The 15,809-nt window shown below is 43.7% G+C and overlaps 1 pseudogene; it reads right to left on the minus strand.

Annotated features, from left to right (window-relative positions):
• Positions 1–12,859, minus strand: part of LOC101410936 (sialic acid-binding Ig-like lectin 6) — a 57,662-nt pseudogene extending 44,803 nt beyond the window's left edge.
• Between the last annotated feature and the right edge of the window lie 2,950 nt (positions 12,860–15,809).

Raw genomic sequence — 15,809 nt, forward strand, 5'->3', positions numbered from 1 at the left:
GGATACTCCTCTGTTCCCCTGGGTCCTCCAAAAGATGCTTTAGGTAGCTCTAGGTGACCACCAACTGCCTTGTTTCACGAGCTGACTCCAAGAGCTCCTTACTCTGACGCCATCTTGACTCTTACCTGTTCCTGTAAGCTTTTACCGGAAATAAATATCTTTTATAAAAACCAACAGATTTCTGTTACTTTGCATCAGCACCTCTTTTGATGACTAATACAAATTGTGTTGGCACAATTTTTGGAAATCAATTGACCATAGACATAAGGGCTTATTTCTTAAAACTCAATTCATTCCGTTGTTCTAAATGCCTATTAACTGTAGCTTGTAGTAAGTTTGGAAATCAAGAAGTGTGAATCCTCCAACTTTGTGTCTCTTTTTCAAGACTGTTTTGGCTATTTGGGATCTCTTGCAATTCCATGTAAATTTCAAGATCAGCTTTTCAATTTCTGCACAAAAAGCCTTTGGTTTTTGAGAAGGACTGCATTGAATCTGTAGATCTCTTGGGGGTAGTATTGACATCTTAAGAATATTAAGTCTTCCAATCCATGAATGCATGATGACTTCCCATTTATTTAGGTCTTCTTTAACTGCTTTCAGAAATATTTTATAGTTTTCTGTACACAAGTCCTACATATCCTTGATTAACTTTATTCCTAAATATTTTATTCTTTTGAGGCTATTGTCAATATAAGTATTACTTGAATTTAATTTTTGGTTTGTTAATTGTGAATGGATATAATACAACAGATTTTTCTGTGATCATGTATCCTGGAACTTTTCTAAATCCATTTAGAAGTTCCAATTACATTTTCATTGATTGCTTGGGATTTTCTCTATATAAAACCATGCCATCTGCAAAAAGAGATACTTCTCCTTCTCCTTTCTAATGTGAAATTTTAAAATTTTATTTTCTTGCATAATTTCTCTGGCTAGATCTTCCAGTACAATGTTCAATAGCACTGACAAAGTGGGTATCCTTGTTTGGTTCTTGATCTCAGGAAGAAAGCTTTCAGCATTTTGTCACTGAGTGTGCTTTTTTTCATAAATGCCCTCTTCATGTTGAGATAGTTCCCTTCTATTCCTAGATTGTTGGATGTTTTTATCACGAAAGGATATTGGATTTTGTCAAATGCTTTTTCTGTGTCAACTGAGTTGACCTTGCAATTTCCCTCTCAATTAATATTTGATTAAATGATTGATTCTCATATATTGAACCATCCTCGTATTCCTGGGTAAAATCCTCTTGGTCATGGTATACAACCCTTTTAGTATATTGTTAGGTTCAAATTGCTAGTATTTTATTGTGTATTGTTACACTTATATTCATAAGGATTATTGGTCTAGGACTTCTTCTTATGATGCCTTTCTTTGGTTTTGGTACCAGATTAATGGTGGCCTAGGTTCGGTAGTGTTCCCTTCACTTATATATTTTTTGTAACAGATTGAAAAGGATTGCTTTTAATTCTTTAAATATTTGGTAGTGGAGGGAGCAGATGTGGCTCAAGTGATTGAGTGCCTGCCTCCCACATGGGAGGTCCAAGGTTTGGTTTCTGGTACCTCCTTAAAAAAAAAGCATACACAAAAAACAAACAATAAGCTAAACAAATGAAAAAACCAATTCAGGGAAGCTGTGGTGGCTTAGTGGTTGAGTGCCTCCTTCCCACCTACAAGGTCCCAGGTTTAATCCCTGGCTTCAGGTTCCTCAAAAATATATATATATATTTGGTAGAATTCACCAGTGAGGCCATCTGATCCTGGGTTTTTTGTTGTTGTTGTTGGGAGTTTTTTGATTACTTATTGTGGTAGTTCAAGATTATTTTATGAATCCCCAAAAAAGAAATAATAAGTTTGTAAACTAATTTATTCCTTTGTGTCTGATACTCATTTTTACTTTAAGGTTTGTTTGCTTGTCTATTTATTTGCTTATTTATTTATTCCCTACTCCCATTGTTTTGCACTTGCTGTCAATGATGGTTAGGCTATTTTTTCAACTCTGCCAGGTAATTGTACACAGTTGTTTGGTCAAGCAAGCACTGGGCTAACTGTATGCAAGGGAATTGATGGACTTTAGTCACCATTGACTTTACTGCAGTGGTAAATCATAGATAGCTGGTTATAATTACATCAAGTAGGGAGATTGCCATCAACAGTGAGTGACGCTCAGCTAACATGGAGTTGAAGAAGGTCAACCACCACACCAGGGAGCCAAGATTGCCTACAACTGAAAGCAGGAGGATTGCATCCAGCATCCATGTGGAATCTAAGCCCCCTCTTCATGTAGAAGTGGAGTGGACACAACCATTCCAAGGTCCACAGGATGGAGGAATGGAGTATGGATCAGAGTGTACTTAACTGATAATCTATTCATGAACTATTGTGATTAGTAATCAAAGAAAATGTGGCATTGGTGTGGAGAAAGTGGCCATGGTGGCTGCTGGGGGTGGGGAATGAGAGGAAGAAATGAGATGTGGAGGCATTTTTGGGACTTGGAGTTGTCCTAGGTAATGCTGCAGGGACAGTTGCCAGACGTTGTATGTCCTCCCATGGCCCACTGGGTGGAACGTGGGAGAGTGTGGACTATGATGTGAACCATTGACCATAAGGTGCAGCGGTGCTCAGAGATGTATCCACCAAATGCAATGAATGTCTCATGGTGATGGACAAGATTGTTGTTATGGGGGAAGAAGTGGGATAAGGGGGTTGGGAGTAAATGGGAACCTCATATTTTTTGAACATAATATTAAAAAAATAAAGACAAAAAAAAAAAAAAAAAAACAAAACACCACAGTGAGTGACGCTTAACCCAATCAGTTGAATCCCTTATAAGGGGAAGTTATTCTAGCATTGTGAGAGAATTTCCCAGCGCTTCTTTGGACAGCCAGCATCTCTCAAAACTCATCAAGAATCTTCACTGGACTTTCTTTGGAACTCCTGGTTGCAGCCTGCCTGCAGCCTACCTGCAGAACCTGGACTTGTGCATCCCCACAGCAGTGTGAGAGACTCTGATAAATCTCTTACTATCAATGGATATCCCTTCTTGATTCTGTTTCCCTAGAGAACCCTGACTAATACAGCTTGGTACCAGGAGTGGTTATTGAGGAAGAAAGTCTTAAACATGGAATGTCTGAGATGGTTCTGGGAGTTGAGCAATTGTCTTTCTACTCTATTTGGACTCAAGGGTACTGATGACTCCCTTTCCAATAACAAAGAGGTTGCTAAAAGTCCATGGTGCGAGATTTGCAAAATAACATCACTGGGTTCCCTTATTTCCACACTTGTAAGAAGCAAGGATCTGGGTGAGAGAGTTTTCAACACCTTAACAGAGTTTTTGTAGTCAAATGGTATAATGATGTTGGATGGCTCCTCCTAGATACTCTGCATACAGTTACCAAAGAAAAAGATGAGTTAAAGGCTTCAATTTTGAAACTTAAACACTGAATGGATGACATTCAGTGTTTCAGATTGTGCTCCGAAAGAAAACCTTGTTTCTTGTAGCCACAGGCTTGAAATATCAGAGAACCAAACTCAGACTCTCATTGTTTGAGTAGCAGAATTGCAAAGGAAACTAAAATCTCAACCCCATAGAGTTTCTGCAGTTAAAGTGAAGGCATCCATTGGAAAAGAGTGGAAGCTAGAGAATTGGGATGGAGTCATATGTAATGATGATGATATTGATGGAGATATTGGAACCCTGAATTCTGCTGAGACTTTCATCCAGTCTCCAGCCTGCCTCAGGGAGTCTGAAACATCTTCCAGCCTTGAGGCAGGGACCAGCCAAACTGTAGCCTGCCCTACCCAGCCTCCAGCCTGCCCCAGGGAGTCTGGACTTCCTCCCATTCCTGAGGCACTTGCCAGTCAAAGTCCAGCATGCACTGCCAAGCCTCTAGTCTGTCCTGAGAAAACTTCCTTCAAACACCCGCCTGAAGAGATTAATCCAGTCTCACCAGAAGAAAATGCAAGGGTCAGTAGCTTGCAAGGCAATTCTAATCCTTCTCCTTCCCCATCCCCACCACTCTCTTCTCTTCCAGACCTATTACTAGACCAAAATAATAACAAGCGGCCATAGGTGAAATACAACGTGTGACCCATGAGGAAGTAAGGTATACTCAGAAAGAACTGCATGAGTTTTCCAACTTATATAAACAGAAATCAGGGGAATATATGTGGGAATGGAAACTAAGGGTATGGGATAATGGTGGAAGGAATATAAAGTTGAATCGGGCTGAATTTTTTGATATAGGCCTACTAAGCAGAAATTCTGGATTCAACGTTGTAGCTTGAATGGTTAGAAAGGGCTCTACAGTTTGTTTGGATGACTGATTGAAACATGGGCCAAAAGATGGCCTAGCATGTCTGAGGTTTAGATGCTGGCTTTGCCCTGGTACTTGGAAGAAGAGGAAATTCAAAGGCTTAGGGAGATTGAAATGCCAGAATGGCTTTACCATTTGAGAGCTGCCCACCCACCCCAGGAATGTTCAGAGGACACACCTTTAACCAGGACTGTGAGGAATAAATTTGTAAGACTAACTCCATCTTTCCTAAAGAGCTCTGTGGTTGCTCTTCTCTTTAGTCAAATATTACTGTAGGGAGCGCTGGGATGGAATTAGAATCCTTAAACTTTTTGGGGATGATTGGATGTCGGTTTGGTAAAATTCAAGTATGAGCAGTTAAAGTCAAGTATCAGCCACAGTAAATGTGGGCGTGGCTACCACAATGAAAGTAAGATTCAAAAAAGTACTCAAACTAGTCGGAGTCCTGGGAGAGTTATGACGTTGGCTAATACATTATGGGATTCCTGGCAGTGAAATAGATGGGCAGTCCACTAAATTTCTTCAGGATCTGTATAAACAGAAGTTTTCTGGGGTGAGTGAAAGAAAACCTAACTCAAATTACAGATGCAGAGAGTCACAGACCTTAATGAATTCCCAGGCTTGAGACAATTTACAGACTCAGAGCCTCTTGAATGAGGAGGAGGCCAGGTCTCCTTGCAGATGAATCTTGTTAAAGTGACCCAAATTCATACTCTTAATCTTCCTCCTACCTTTCCCCAAGGAGATCTGTGGTCTTTTACCAGAATAACTGTGCATTGGGGAAAAGGAAATGATCAGATATTTTGGGGATTATTAGACACTAGCTCAGAAGTGACATTAATTCCAAGAGATTCAAAACATCACTATGGTCTACCACTCAGAGTAGGGGCTTATGGAGGTCAGATGATTAATGGAGTTTTTTCTCAGGTCCATCTATCAGTGGGTCTAGTTGGTCCCTGGACCCATTCTGTGGTTATTTCCCCAGTTCCAGAATGCATCATTGGAATAGACATACTGAGTAACTGTCAAAATCCCCACTTTGGATCCCTGACTTGTGGAGTGAGCACTATTATGGTTGGAAAGACCAAGTGAAAGCCATTAGAATTGCCCCTACCTAGCAAAATAGTAAACCAAAAGCAATCTTGGAATACTGGAGGGATTGCAGAAATTAGTGCCACCATCAGAGATTTGAAGGATACAGGGGTGGTGATTCCCACCACATCCCCATTCAATTCTCCTATTTGGCCTGTACAGAAAACAGAAGGATCCTGGAGGATGACAGTAGATTATCATATACTTAACCATGTGGTGACTCCAATTGCAGCTGCTCTGCCAAATGTGGTATCATTGCTTGTGCAAATCAGTGCATCCCCTGGTACCTGGTATGCAGCTATTGATTTGGCAAATGGTTTTTTCTTTATTGCTATTAGTGAGGACTACCAGAAACAGTTTGTTTTCAGCTGGGCAGGCCTGTAGTATACTTTCACTGTCTTGCCTCAGGAGTATATCAACTCTCCAACCTTATGTCATAATATCATCCACAGGGATCTTGATCATTTCTACCTTCCACAAGACATCACACTGGTCCAGGATATTGATGATACCATGTTGATAGGATCTAGTGAGCAAGAAGTAGCAAAGACTCTAGATTTATTAGTAAGTCATTTATGTGAGAGACGATGGGAGATAAATCCAACTAAAATACAAGGTCCTTCCATCTTATTGAAATTTCTAGGCATTCAGTGGTGTGGGGTATATTGAGATATCCCTTCTAACATGAAGGATCAGCTATTGCATCTTGCTCCTCCTATGAACAAAAAAGAGGCACAATGCTTAGTTGGTCTGTTTGAATTTTGGAGACAACACAGTCCTCACCTGGGTGTGCTACTCAGGCCCATTTACCGGGTGACCAGAAAAGCTGCTACATTCAATTGGGGACTAGAACAAGAAGAGGCTCTGTGTCTCATCCAGGCTGCTGTGCAAGCTGCACTGCCACTTGAGCTGTATGATCGATCCAGCAGATCCAATGTTGCTGGAAGTTTCCATGGCAAATAGAGATGCTGTCTGGAGCCTTTGGCAGGCCCCTATAGGAGAATCACAAAGTAGACCTTTAGAATTTTGGAGCAAAGCCCTGCCATCCTCTGCAGATAACTATTCCCCTTTTGAGAAAGATCTTTTGGCCTGCTACTGGGCGTTAATAGAGACTAAATGCTTAACCATGGACCATCAAGTTACCATGAGATCTGAGTTGCCTATCATGAGCTGGGTATTGTCTGACCCATCAAAGCATAAAGTTGGACATGCAAAGCAGCACTCCATAGTAAATTGGATGTGGTATATATGAGATAGGTTTTGAGCAGGTCCTGAAGGCACAAGTACGTTACATGAAGAAGTAGCCCAAATGCCCATGGCCACCACCCATACCATGTTACCTTCTCTTTCCCAGCCAACAGCTTTGGACTCTTGGGGAGTCCCTTACAATCACCTGACTGAGGAAGAGAAAACTCAGGCCTGGTTTACAGATGGTTCTGCATGATATGCAGGCACCACCCAAAAGTGGACAGCTGCAGCACTGCAGCCCTTTCTGGGACATACCTGAAAGTCAGTGGTAAGGTCAAATCTTCCCAGTGGGCAGAAGTTTGAGCAGTGACCTCATATTTCATTTTGCTTGGAAGAAGCACTGGCCAGAGGTGCATTTGTACACTGATTCATGGGCTGTTGCCAGTGGTTTGGCTGGATGGTTAGGGACTTGGAAAAAACATAAGTGGGAAATTTCTGACAAAGAGGTCTGCCAAAGTGGTATGTTCCTTGATGTTTCTGAATGGGCAAAAAAGATGAAAATTTTTGTGTCCTACAGGAATGTTCACCAGAGGGTAACTTCAGCAGAGGAAGATTTTAATAATCAAGTGATTAGATGACCTGCTCTGTGAGTAATGCTCAACCTTTTCCCCAGTCACTCTTATCATTGCCCAGTGGACTCATGAACAAAGTGGCCATGGAGGTGGGGATGGAGGTTATGCATGGGCTTGGCAACACAGACTTCCCCTTACCAAGGATGACTTGGCTACAGCCACTGCTGAGTGCCCAGTCTGCCAGCAGCAGAGACCCACACTCAGCCTCCCATATGGCACCATTCCTTGAGGTGACCAGCCTGCTACCTGTTGGCCAATTGACTACATTGGACCTCTTCCACAATGGAAGGGGCAGCAATTTGTTTTAACTGGAATAGACACATACTCTGGATATGCGTTTGCATTTCCTGTATGCAATGCTTCTTCTAAACTACCATCTGTGGACTTACCGGGTATCTTTATTTGCCACCATGGCATTCCACACCGCATTGCTTCTGATCAAGGAGTGCATTTCACAGCAAATGATGTGCAGGAATGGGCACATGCTCATGGAATTCACTGGTCTTACCATGTTTCCCATCACCTTGAAGCAGCTGGATTGATAGAACTGTGAAATGGCCTTTTGAAGACTCAATTACAGCACCAACTAGGTGGCAATACTTGCAGGGCTGGGGCAATGTTCTCCAGGAGGCTGTGTATGCTTTAAGTCAGTGTTCACTCAATGGTCCTATTTCTCCCATAACCAGAATGCATGGGTCCAGGAATCAAGGGGTGGAAATGGGAGTAGCACCACTCACTATTACCCCTAGTGACCCACTAAGAAAAGTTTTGTTTGCTGTCCCTGCAACCTCAAACTAAAACCTACAGGTTTTAGTCCCAAAAGGAGGAGTGCTGTCACCAGGGAACACAACGTTTCCACTGAACTGGAAATTAAAACTGCCACCTGGCCACTTTGGACTCCTCTTACCTCTGAATCAACAGTAAAAGAAGGGAATTACTGTCCTGGCTGGGGTGACTGATCCTGACTATCAAGGGGAAAAAGGACTGCATTTGCATAATGGGGGTAAAGAAGCGTTTGCCTGGAATACAGGAGATCCTCAAGGGCATTTCTTAGTACCGCCATGTCCTATGATTAAAGTCAATGGAAAACTGCAACAACCCAATCCAAGCAGGACTAATACTGGCCCAGAATCTTCAGGAATGAAATTTTGGGTCACCCCACCAGGCAAAGAACTATGGCCAGCTGAAGTGCTTGCTGAGGGTAATGGAAACATTGAATGGGTAGTAGAAGAAGAAATTGATAAATATGAATTTTGACCATGTGACCAGTTAAAGAAAAGAGGCCTATAAAGGGTCATGAATCTTCCTTGTTTCATTATGATGATAGTAAATGTGCACAAAAAGAATTTCTTTGTCTTCTTCCCCAAATTTCCCCTTATTATATAACAAGTTGTGTCCATTTCATGTTATAATATTTGAGGATGTCAAATTTGAGAGTGAACATTACTCAAGAACCTGCACCCTATTCTGTATGGGATTAATGATTTTCCGGTTGTGTGCAGGAGAGTTGAACATTGTTAGGTGGAAATATATATGTATGCATGTCTGGTTTTGCTTTTTTTTCTTAAAGACTAAGTATAGTTTCAGGTAATGTGGATGGTTGGTGAGTTGACAAGTGGTGGACTGTGCTGGTTAGGTATTCTGTCAACTCGGCCAGGTAATTGTGCCCAGTTATTTGGCCAAGCAAGCACTTGTCTAACTGTAATGCAAGGGCATTGATTGACTTTAGTCACCATTGACTTTACTGCAGTGGTAAATCATAGATAGCCAATTATAATTACATCAGTCAGGGAGATTGCCATCAACAGTGAGTGATGCCTAACACAATCAGTTGAATCCCTTAAAAGGGGAAGTGGTTCTAGTTTTGAGAGAGAATTCCCAGCTCTTCTTTGGACTGCCAGTATCTCCCAAAACTTGTCAATAATCTTCAATGAACTTTCATTGGAGCTCGTGGTTGCAACCTGCCTGCAGACCTGCAGAACCTGGACTTGTGCATCCCCATGGCTGTGTGAGAGATTCTGATAAATCTCCTACTGTTGACAGATATCTCTTGTTGATTCTGTTTCCCTAGAGAACCCTGACTAATACACTATCTGCTTTCTGTGTCCATTCACTGTGTGCTCTTCTGTGTCTGCTTGTCTTCTCTTTAGGTGGCACTGGGACCCGATCCTGGGACCTTCTGGAGTGGGAGAGTGGTGCTCAATCTCTTGTGCTACCTCAGCTCCCTGGTCTGATACATCTCTTATTTTCTCCCTATGTGTCTCTTTTGTTGCATCATATTGCTGTGTCAGGTCTCTGCTCAGGCCAACACTCCAGCACTCCATGTGAATCAGCACTCCACATGGCCAGTTCTCCGCTTGGGCCAACACGCCTTATGGGCCAGGTTGCCTTCACCAGGAGGCTCCCGGAATCAAACCCTGGACCTCTCATATAGTATACAGGAGCCCAGTTACTTGAGCCACATCCACTTCACCTGATACTCTTTGATGTATTAAATTTCATTGAAAGGCCTTTGATTAAATTACCTGCTAAGATTGCTGTAGTGCTTTTTATTGGACTCTATCATTGAGGTGTGACTCAGATTGAGTCTCTGCCCTCTTGCTGGGTCTGATATAAATGGAAACACAAAGAAAGACTCACTGGACAAACACAGGAAGAGAGAGCTTCATCATTTTTGATCCTGCCATGTGACAGAAAGGAGAAGGGCCAAACAGCTCAGGCCCATGGAGAGGTGAGCCATGTCCCTGATAGCTTATACCTGAATTTGGAAAGAAAGCTGAGCAGCTGAGCCTGAAAGAGGATGCCTGACGGGTAAGGAGAAACCTGGGCAGAGATGGCCTGCCATCTTGCTTCACCACGTAGCAACACACCAGGATCAACAGTAACTGATTTTGGTGAGAAAACATCTCTAATGGTGCCTCAATTTAGACTTTTCATGACCTTGGAATTGTAAGCTTTTACCCCAAATAAGTCCCCTTTATAAAAGCCACCAAAAAAAAAAAAAAAAAAAAGAAGAAGAAGAAGAAGAAGAAGAAAAAATAAAAAAAGAAAAAAACCCAACCAAAATTTTAAAAAAAGCAAACAGAGGGAAGCAGATGTGGCTCAACCAGCTAGGTACCCACCTACCATGTTGGAGATTCTAGGCCCGGTCCCAGTGCTTCCTAAAAGAAGACAGACTCTGCCCCAGCTGTAAGGAGCAGATGCAACAAGCCAGCAGATGCTGCAGCCCTTGGGGACCAGATGTGGCTCAGGCCATTGGGCACTTGCCTCTCACGTGGGAGTTCCCAGGTTAGGTTCCCACTGACTCCTGGAGAAGGTGAGCAAACAATGAGCAGACAGAGGACAGAACCACCTGGGGGAGGGGGACGATGGCAGGAATAAAGTAAATAAATCTTTAAAAATAAAAAGTGAACAGATTTCTGGTACTTTACATTAGCAGCCCTTTGGCAAATGAAACACTGATTCAATCTTTTTACTTCCTACATAAATCATTAAGATTTTCTATTTCTTTTTTTTTAAATTAAAAAAAAATTTAAATTTCTCTCCCCCCCTTCCTCTCCTTCCCCCATTGTCTGCTTTCTGTGTCCATTCACTATATGTTCTTCTGTGTCTGCTTGTATTCTTGTCAGCAGCACTGGGGATCTGTGTTTCTTTTTGTTGTGTCATCTTGCTGCATCAGCTCTCTGTGTGTAAGGTACCACTCCTGGGCAGGCTGTGCTTTTACTTTTTGCATGGGGTGGCTCTCCTTGCAGGGCGCACTCCTTGTGCGAGGGGCTCCCCTATGCTGGGGACACCCCTGTGTGGCACAGCACTCCTTTTGCACATCAGCACTGCATGAGGGCCACTAGAGGTGGAGTGCCAACCAGGAGTTAACAGTGGTCCTGCAATAACCCTGCCCGTGGAGGGGAGCAGCACTGAGAGGAGAGAGGGGGAAGAGTCATAGGGCTTCGTTATGTTAAACCTTAAAAACGTTCCTGTAGGGAAGCGGACTTGGCCCAGTGGATAGGGCATCTGCCTACCGCATGTGAGGTCCGCGGTTCAATCCCGGGCAACCTTGACCCGTGTGGAGCTGGCCGATGTGCAGTGTTGATGCACGCAAGGAGTGCCCTGCCATGCAGGTGTGTCCCCCGCGTAAGGGAGTCCCACAGGCAAGGAGTGCACCCCGTAAAGAGAGCCGCCCAGTGCGAAAGAAAGTGCAGCCTGCCCAGGAATGGTGCCACACACACGGAGAGGTGACACAACATGATGATGCAACAAAAAGAAACACAGTTTGCCCATGCCTCTGATAAGCATAGAAGTGGTCACAGAAGAACACACAGCAAATGGACACAGAGACCAGACAACTGGGGGTGGGGGGAGAAGGGGAGAGAAATAAATAAATATATAAATCCTTAAAAAAAAGTTCCTGTAGGTGAGCTCTGAGCGGAGGCTCCACTCCCTTCCCAGCCGCCAAGAAGCAAGTTCCTCCCTCACCTGTGCTGCTTCCCCAGAAGAGGCTGATGGTCATGTTCTGTGGAGCATCTGGAATGGAAAGAAGCAACGGGTGATAATGAGCAAGATGGTGGGGTCTGAGCGTTCTTTTCACCTTGACCCAGCCGTGGAAGGACACCCCCCATATCCCCAGGCCTTGCCCCCTATCCCAGCACGCCCCTGCCTCAGGGACCCGGTGTCCCGGCCCAGCACTCACAGGTGATGTTGAGGTAGATGGTCCTCTCCACAGTCACTGCAGCTCCAGGGAAGGCCACCTGGCAGGTGAGGCTGGTACCGTGGTCCTAGGGCCGTGGAGTGAGTGTGAGCACAGAGGAGAGGTGGGCTCTGGGGTCCAGGTGGTGAGGGCAGCCCTAGTCCAGGAGAAGGTGGGGGGTGTCCCCCGCTCACAGGCCCAGGGCACGGTGCAGGTTATGTTCCTGGGGTGGCCAGATTCTAGGGTCCCCTGGATGTGGATGTCGGGTGTATTTGTCAGGGCTTGAGAGGAGAGAGAGAGGCCTGGGCCCTGGAGTGGGGATCCTGAGTGTGCCCCTGGGCACAGCCTCTGCCTCGGACATGCCGTCTGCTCCCAGCCAGCCCCTCTGTCCTGTCCCCCTGGGCCTCTCCCAGGACGAGGTGCAGGGGCCCCAGGATCCACTCCCATGTCCTCTTCTTGGCCTGTTCCTTACCTGTCACATGCACAGAGAGCTTATATGATACGTAAGTCAGTTTCAAATCTCCCCTCTGCACCCTAAAGGCGTACGTCCCGGTGTCTCCCCTCCGTGTGTCTTTGATGGCCAGGGAGTAGTTGTCAGTCCTGGGGTCCCCGAGGAGGTTGAATCAGCCCTGGGTCTCCTCCTGCTGTTTTCTATTTGGATTGTTTGTGGCCACTGGAGGACCACGGATATAATCGGTTCACTCCCTTAACCAGTAGCCGAGAGCTGGGTCAGAGTCAGTGTGGTGAAATGAAGGGTAGAAGAATTTGCAGGGCATGACGACACACAGGCCCTCCTGCACCTCCACTGACCTCTACACTTGCAGCCAGAATCTCGAATCCTGAGTCAGGGACCTGTGGAAACCAGGTCAGTGCAGCTCCAGACCAGCACCCCCTGCCCCCCCTCCCCAGGGGCACTCACCTGCCCACAGCAGAGACACCAGCAGCAGCATCTCTGAGGAGGGGGACCCGGGGCTGCCTCTGACTGAGATGAGCAGCGGAAGGCAAGTGAATGGGGAGGGATGGCGGGGGTCACCCTGGAAGCTGGTGAGAAGCATGAGACCACGGAGTTCACAAAAGAGGAACTTTAGCTTAAAGGCACTAGGAGCTTGACCCTCTTTGCTCAGAGAGCATGGAAATCTCAAGGCCAGGGACCCCAGAAACCTGCCCAAGGGGGATAGCAGGAAGGACAGAGCCCTGCGTCCTGCCTCCCAGACTCCAGTGCTGCCCAGTCTCCAGTTCTTGTGCCCAGGGACCTCCAGGACATCCAAGATGCACTGCATGTGTTCTCCCAGTCAAGGGGCTCTTCTGTGCACTGTTTTCCACCAGGGAGCTCATCCACTCCTGGTCTGTGCCAAGAGGGTCACAGCCTCATCTAGAGCCATGGGGTGGAGAGATTGGCCAGCGGTGAAATTCTTTATGGTCTTGTGAGTGTCTGGGGCGTAGTAAATGAAAGGCAACCTAAGTAAAGTAGAGAGGTATCCATCCACCCACCCATCCATCCATCCATTCATCCATCCATCCATCCATCCATCCATCCATCCATCCATCCATCCATCCATCCATCCATGTGAACATTTATGCATTCTGATGGCTGGAGACAAGAAGAGTTATGACCTGCCTGGTCCATAACCTTGAGATTTTCCTTCTCCAGCTACATCACATCCTCACCAATTGTGGGCTTTTAAAAAATGTGAGATTGGAATTTTTTCCCTGGTAGCCAGGATGCTGATTTGCAAAGCTTTAAAGACATCTCCAGAATAAGAAACTTGCAACATCTTTTCATGTAAAACAAAAGGAGAACACAGTGGAGAATAAGAAGCTGTGAATCAGTGGAGAAGGAACTTCTTCACCATAAGGGCTGTCTGCAGTTCAGTGCAGTGAGGGCTTGCATGGTTTCCTTATGCCCACATCATATAGGCCAGCATTGATGTTTATCAAAACACCTGTTTTTCAGAGCTAAATGAGATTCAAAAATATATTCTCAGAAAACCTGAATATATGGATAAAATTAAAATTTTAGTCTCAGATTACATGGTTTTCCTGCTTGCTCTATGTAGCATGTATATGGTAAGTCCCTGAGACTTATGACATAAGAGTATACACATTTTATATATTTGTACAATCTTTACACAAAGTATTGATCTATCTATATATATTCATTCAATCTTATTAATGTAGACAGAATTTTGCATACTCACATGATGTATGAGGAAATTAAGTGCCTGTTCAGTAAAATGTTACCTTGTTCTAGGTTTAAAAAGCAAGTGTGTGTTTGGTGGCATGTAATAGAAAACCCATTATATTTGATTTTAACAACAAAAAATGTTTTACCATGTTCTTGGACTAGACAAATATTATGAAGTGAGCTGTCATTGTGTTTTTTAATGAACTTTATTAGATATAATTTACATAAAATAAATAACTTGAAGTGAACATATCTAAGAATTTGGACAAATGTGTGCAACCATGTAGTAACCTCCCCAATCAAGATATAAAATATTTCCAATACGCTCAAGTGTTATCTCTTAATGTCATACCTCATTACATCTAATCATTCCTACCTGCTGCCCCATCCCCAGTGACCTACTTGCTACTTGGACTGCTTTTGCCTACTGGGGAATTTCCTATACATGTACTCTTGCATGTCAGTCTTCTCTCACTCTGCATAATATTCTTGAAATGAATCCAAGTTGTTTTATATACATGTGGTTCATAATGTTTAATTACTAAGCAGTATTCCACCATATAGGTATACCACAATCTTTTATCTAGTCATCTGTTGGTGGGCATTTAAAATTTCCAGTGTTTATTTCTTATGAAGAAAGCTGCCATGGTATTTAGGCACAAGTCTTCCACGGACATATTTCCATACTGATAAGTGGTTTGCTGGATCAAAAAGTAACTCCATGTTTGTCTTTAATTGCTAAACTATTGTCCAAAGGGCTTTTTGTCTTTACCAGCCCCATCAGCTGAGTTTCACTTTCTCTCCCCATTTGTCAATTAGATATTGTTAGTCTCTTAAATTTTAACAGTCCCACCGGGAGTAGAGTGGAATGTCATTGTGTGTTTTCTCTTCTTACATTTATTTTTAATTTTACATACCGTAAAGATGCTTTTCATAGTGTACAGTTCTGCGAATTTTGACATGTACATAGATTTGTACAACTGCAACCATCATCAAGATACTGAAGACCTCCATTATCCAAACCATTCCCTCCTGCTTCTTCCTGGGATTCAAAGCCTCCTCCCTCCGAATCCCTGGAAAACACTGATCCAATGCCCATCCCTGTTGCTTTGCCTTTCACAGAATGTCATAAAAAGAAAATCAGATACAGTGAAGCCTTTAAAATTCTGCTTAATTCACTTAGCATAACGCATTCCACATGCATCCACATAATTAGGTAAATGAATAGTTTGACTTTCATCAGCAAGACCCATTTCAGAATTCTGACCTCCAAACTCTAAAATAATAATGGGTATTCTACTTTTTTCTATTTTTGTTTTTATTTTATTTTTCGTTATGTTATTTTCAACCACAAAATTTAAGGTAATTTGTTACAGCTGCAACAGAAAATGAATACAGGTTGTAACTAATCTCACTGATTCCTCCAGATAATCCAACTCTAAAAACACTATTATTTTCTTCAAAATTAAAACTGAGAGAAGTCAGGCCTTTTTTCCACGCAGTAATGATGGATTCAGGATCCAAAAAAGGACAAAAATTATATCTGACCGAGGGCCTCCTCAGGAGCAGGCCCTGGGGCAGGTGCACAAAGCAAACTCAAGCCCAGACCTTGTCCAACTCACTTTCGGGTATAGAAGGCAGACAGCACACAAACAAGCAAGCATGGGATGGTAAATTATTATGTGATGGACAGAAACCGAGTGCAAAGGAGAGAA

This window comes from Dasypus novemcinctus, chromosome 18, assembly GCF_030445035.2.
Source record: "Dasypus novemcinctus isolate mDasNov1 chromosome 18, mDasNov1.1.hap2, whole genome shotgun sequence".
NCBI lineage: Eukaryota > Metazoa > Chordata > Mammalia > Cingulata > Dasypodidae > Dasypus > Dasypus novemcinctus.